The sequence below is a fragment of the Orycteropus afer genome, unplaced genomic scaffold, assembly GCF_000298275.1.
Source record: "Orycteropus afer afer isolate SDZICR_OR568_19922 unplaced genomic scaffold, OryAfe1.0 scaffold00040, whole genome shotgun sequence".
NCBI classification, from domain to species: Eukaryota; Metazoa; Chordata; class Mammalia; order Tubulidentata; family Orycteropodidae; genus Orycteropus; species Orycteropus afer.
In genome coordinates, this window is record NW_006921627.1 from 13,252,891 (window position 1) to 13,259,461 (window position 6,571).

Genomic DNA, 6,571 nt, shown 5'->3' on the forward strand with positions numbered 1-6,571 from the left:
CCCCTTTCTCCTGCTCTTCTGGCGTGCTACTCTGGGTGCGCCTGAGTTTCCTCTCCTCACCTAATCCCTTCAGCTGATTGCTCTTCTCTCTGGCTTCCTGGCTTTTAATCCCCTTTCTCCTGCTCTTCCCGCCTACTACTTTGGGTGTCCCTGAGTTGTCTCTCTTCACCTGTAACCCTGGGGCTGACTGCTTTTCTGTCTGGGTTCCTGGCTTTTATCCCCTTTCTCCTATTCTCATCAATCATAAGAGAACAGAATGTCAGTGTTTGCACAGGGAGACAGCTCAGGGCCAGTAGTACATGGGAGGGAAGGACACAGGGAAGAGGTAACTACAGGGAGGAAATGGGAAGAAAGCTTTTACATTGTGGGGAATTGCAGTCAATGCCATGAGACAAAATGTGTATGAACTGCTGTATGGAAAACTAATTTGCTCTGTAAACTTTCACCCAAATCACAATAAATTTAAAAAAAAAAGAAGAAGTAATAGTGATAAAAAGTGTTATGTGATGTTATCTGGCAGAAAACCTAAATATGGATGGAATTAAATGCCTTTTGGAGATGTGGCAAGAGACTTCTGCTTTTCATTTCATAATCTTCATTATTTGATTTTTATTCTATGTGTATGTATTAATTATAGGTCCCTAGATTCTTTGCTGCTAACCTAAGGTTAGCGGTTCATAGCCACCCAGTGGTACCACTAAAGAAAAGCCTGGAAATCTGCTTCTGTTAAGATTACAGACAAGAACAACATATTACACAAAGCATTTTTCCACCTCCTATTTTGGCAAGTAGCGACTGAGATCTTAAAAGCTAGCAAGCTGTCATCTAGATGCAATGATGGGTCTCTCCTCATCCAGAGCAAAGAAGAATGAAGAAAATCAAAAATTCCTGGAAACAATTAGTCCTAGAGACTGGTACACCATGCGATCCACAGCCTATACGACTATGAGACCAGAAGAACTAGATGGTGCCCGGCTACCACTGTCATCCACTCAGAGGGAGATCTATGTAGGAGATCCTGGATAGAGAGGGAGAACAATGTGGATCAAAACTCAAAATCATTTGGAGAAGATAAAAATGGGAACCAGGTTTGCTGGTCAATAGAGCCTGGTGGAACCACTGATACTATGGCCCCTAGCTGCCCTTCAGGTCTGGAATTGAACCCACAGCCAAACAAAAAACAGGCATAGGAGTTGAACATTTACCTGAGGTAGGTACGCTCCTTGGAGAGAACAATCATGGAAGAAAGAAAGGCTTATGCACAGAGAGACAGCTCAGGGGGCAGGAGTGCATGGAGGGATGGACACAGGAAAGAGATAACTATTGGGGGGAAGTAGGAAGGGAGCTGTTGCATTAGGGTAAATTATAGCCAATGTCATGAGACAAAGTGTATGTGAACTGCTGTATGGAAAGTGAATTTGTTCTGTAAATTTTCACCCAAATCACAATTTAAAAACAAAAGATTATAACCAAGAAAACCTGTGGAGCAGTTCTACTCCACAATACATGATTTCCCCATTAGTTGGAATTGACTCAATGGCAACCAACAACAACAGCATGGATTAACAGGATAATAAAAAAAGTAAAGGAAAAACTAGTCATTCAATTAATCACAAATATTTAGTGAGCATCTACTATGTGCTAAGCAGTTTGTACGTTCTGGGGTTAAAGCAGAGAAAGTTATCTTTTACAAGTTTCACAATATACCAACTATAGCAAATAAGTAAAAATTACCTATCCTCCTGGTACTTATCATTGTACTAGGAAAAATACAGATTTTCAATAAATGATTATTTATCTGATGAGGATTGCCCAGAAAGAATAACTAAGTAATACTGAAGAAAAATGGGAGAACATAACTGTGTCTAGGCCTAGATGGAAGTAGAAAGAAGACCTCCCTGAAGAAGGGATGACCTGGAAGAATGGTTAAGTCTCCACCATGTGTCTGAGATTAGAGAAAGGCAGTGCTATGCTTAAAGTCATGTAGCTAGCAAATGACTCACTATTCAGATGAAATAAGGGCCCCTTTACAATGTCATAGAGACTTAATACTTTATAATGTATTAACCCTAACCCTAACCCTAACCCTAACCCTAACCCTAACCCTAACCCTAACCCTAAATACAGCATTATCACAATGTGAAGGACCTAAAGGCAAAAAAAAAAAAAATTTTTTTTTTTCCAAGAACCAGACAAGCTTTGGATTCACACTGAAAATACTACCTGTGTACAGTATGTGAGAAAGGAGACTGGAAAATAATGCGAGTTGCATTATTCTAACCCTAACCCTAACCCTAACCCTAACCCTAACCCTAACCCATCTTTTTTCTAAGATGACCTCACTAAAATTTACCTAATACATAAAAATGGCAAACCAGTATTCACAGACCCAAAATATCTTAAAAGGCCAAGCATTAAGAAATGAACTTAAATTCTTCCAGAGAGAGAGAGAGAGAGAGAGAGAGAAAGAAAACAGATTGCATCCAAGAAAAGATAATTGATAATTGATTGCTTACCAATGTAACTTGGTATTGTGTGTAAATGAATTTACACCTTTGCAGTGTTTCCTCACCTCAGGGAGGTTTATGGTGGAAGGCCAAGAAGAAAAAGTTACTTGTAATAGGAACATTCCTCTCTTCCCTTTTGGTTTCCACACAATGGAAATTCTTGAAGTGATTATGTTAGAAGGCAGATAAAAAGACAGAAGAAAGGTTGTGCAATCTACTTCCATAATGATACCTCCTTAGAAACCCAAGGAGGGGTCCGTGACAAGTAACAACAACAAAAAGACAGAGGGGAGATTCCCAAACACTTAGGAAGTGTGAACAAAAATAGTCACCTTTAAGTAACCCTGAATACTTGTACCTTGGCACCCTTTTATGTCCTCAAAATGAGTAAGACCTGAGAAAAGAAAAACTGGAACACCTTGAGGAGCTGGACTATTGTCATAGGAACTCTGATGTCATCTACCACCCAGAACCAATAGGATTTTGATCAACGAGCTAGTCAGTGGTGACTCTGATCAACTAAATAAGAATCCATCTCCTTTTGCTAGACAACATGTAAATCTCTTGGATTCTTGTACAATTACCGGGTGGCAGAAGGACCCCCAAAATGAATGAGACTGAATTTCAGTCATTTTGAAATTAGGTTGGCATAACTGTTGTTTTTTTGTTGTTGTTGTTGTTGTTGTTATGTGCCATTGAGTTGGAGCTGACTCATAGCAACCCCTCCTTGGATTGCTGAGGCAGTATCACTACGGAAGTAGATTGCCTAACCTTCCTTTCCTTCCGAGGAGTGGCTGGTGGGTTTGAACCACCAGCCTTCCGGTTAGCAGTCAAGTGCCTTAGGCACTATGCTACCAGAGCTCCTGGTTGGCATAATAGGGTCTTAGAATAAGATTTCTTTTTATGTAAAAAATGTGATTTTTTTTTCAAAACCAAGTTTGTAGACAACAAGTTACATTCTGTACAGCCAAGAGGAAAGCTCAGTATACAACAAACAATAGATCCAAATAGGAAAGCTAGGAAAGGAATTCCTGGGATGACAACTATACACTTAGCCTAGAGAGTAATCAGTCCAGTATGGAGCAGCAGCAGGAGGGCTCTGAGAAGAAGGTCTACCAGGAAAAAAGTGGAATCCATGTAATAGAATAATTAGGAATTTAAGAATAAAGACAAATTATAAAAGGAAAGGGGGCTAAAAAAAAATCATGAAAAAGAAAAAAATAAAAAGCCATATGAGAATATCAGGGTTCAAATAGGAAACAAATAAAAATGTGGCTTGAGTTGAAATAATTAATGAAGTACTGGCAGCAGTAGAAATCCACCAGGTGCTCTACAGGGGAAAAGACCTGGGAATCTGCTCCTGTAAAGATGTCAGCCTAAGGAACCCTAGGGGAAGTTCGACTCTATGCTATGGGGTCACTATGAGTTGGAATCAACTTGACGACATACAGCAAGCAATAACAGCAAATAGTATCTGCTTGACATTAGTAATAGGACCAATCTCCTCTGAATGAATCTTAACCCATCTCGTGGCCCACATGAGTCAAGATCATGTACAAAAAGGGCATGCAGAAAATGTCTCCTGACCTCCTCTAACTTCATGAGTGAGAAAGAGAAGGATCAACACCAGTAGCCCAGAGCTGATTCCCATAAGGCGGAAGTCAGACATGGTACCACCCTCTAAACTTTTTACCAATTCTGGCAACACCTGTCCCTCCCACTGCCCTCTCTACTTCTCTGCTGGGTTCAATAATTCCTTGCATTGGCCACACAGAACTCACAGACAATATTCATGATTATGGGGTTTGTTAGGGAAGTAACAGGTTATAATTCAGATTCAGGAATGCTCAGGAAACAATTCTTCTATCTTGGCAGCCTCCCTGTCAGCCACACCCTCAGGCACACCTCTCTTTGGCCCTCGGCCTCTTGGCCTGGCCTCTGCCCTGCTCTGGCAACTGTTACAATGCTCTTTTAGCCCTGTGGATAGGGGCACCTAGGTGTACCCCATTCCACCAGCAAGCTGCACACCCAAAGGCACTCAACTTTCTCACTTCGTGGGCCAGCAAGCCCACCACTCTGTCTTGTGCTTGTCTCTCAGTTCTCCTGCCAGGGTCTTTATGCCAACTCTCATCTTAGCACAGGGATCTTGGGTCCAATGACACACTTCACTCTCAGCTTCTCTTTCCTGATGGCAGTGAGACCCCTCTTCTGCCTCTGGGGGAGCCTAGCAGAATGTCAAAACTGACCAATCCCCACATTAGGGTTCCATACACCTTATTTTCATGGTCTTACCCCCATGTACTTTATTTACATTACTCATAAGCTATCCAATCTCTTTGGTGAACCACAAACACCTCACATTTGCATAGTTACACCCAGTAATCTAATGGGGGTCAAAAAGACCATAACTAGAAGATTCATGCCAAGTAATTCACTGCACCACATCATGTAAAAATTTATTGACTAGAGTTAGCCTTTGGGAAGAACACAAATATTTGGTCATGACTGTAGTATAGCATTAAAAAAAAAAACTCACTGCCATGAGTCGATTCCAACTCATAGTGGCCACCTTTGAGTTTCCAAGGCAGTAAATCCTTACAGAAGTCGATTGCTTGGTTTTCCTTCCATGGAGTGGCTGATGCATTTGAATCACCAAACTTCTGGTATAGAATAGGTAAATATTAACAAACTTGACAAGATAAAATTACAAGCATGCTTGAAAAAAGATAGGAAATAAAAGGGGGAAGAAAGTGAGGGGAGTATAGGGGAAAGTATTCACATTTTAAATGGAGATGTAACAAAAAAAAAGTTCAAGAATATTATTTAGAATTATAAACATAACCAATAGCTTAATTAAAAGTAGTAATAATAATATAATTATTAATGGAAAAAAAAAGGTGAAAATAAGAGAGAAAGCAAAAAAGAATTAGGAGAGCAGGGAGTACTAGATTGTAATTTTATAAATAAAGATATAGAGGTATTATTTAGAGTCATGGAAGAAATCACTGGAAATTGAAAACAACAGCTAAAAGAATTCACACCTGCACAGTAGGTTTAACACGGGGAAGGATGATACAAGTGACTGTTATTTTTCATCATGAACTCTCTTAAACTCTTTGAGTTATTATCTTTTGCATATTTTTGATTTAAAGTTTTTTGAATTTTTACAATAGGCCTATATGATTTCAGAGTTTGCAATTTTTTTTATTATTCCATACAGCTTAAACTGGCAAGTTAAATAAATAAATCTGTACACATAATTAGAGAATTACAATCACAAAACCTAACCCCTCCATGTACATGAAAGCACAAGAACAGGAATCAAAAATACAATGTCCAAAAAGTATGTTAACTGAGTTACAGTTGAAGACATAAGTTTCTAGGGAAGTCTAACTCTGGAGACATGACTCAATTGCAGGAGGAATTTCAAGTCATTGATCACACTTGAAATCAGACAAGTCACAGCATTGGCAGTGTTGGTAAAAAGTGTTGGAGGAGGGTTTTACATAGAACAGAAACGTGTTTCTATGGAATGGTTTTTTAACACTGAGTCCAAAACATAACAAGAAACCATAGTCATGGACAGCAAAACTAAAGCAGAAACTTAGTCACATTAAATTGGTCAAAAATGGATGTATATTGGGGTGACATGAGGATGGGGTTAGGAATTTTATATTTCATAGACAATGCAAGTACCATATACTCATCACTGTTGATATAGCTCTGTCAGCAGCAATATTAAACTCAGTCCTATAAATTAAAAGAATTGACATCTTTATGAGCTTTCAGAATTCCTTGGTGGTGCAAAAGATTAACCATTCGACCACTAACCAAAAGGTTGGTGGTTTGAACCCACCCAGAGATGCCTTGGAAACAAGCCTGGTGACCTGCTTCTGAAAGGTCACAACTTTGAAAATCTTATGATGCAGTTCTACTCTGCACACATGGGGTCTCCATGAGTAGGAAATGACTCAACAACAACTAACAACAACAACATGACTTATCTAGCTAACTCAGAAACTAAGCAACACTAAGTCTGTAGATGGATGTCATTGGTGAATACA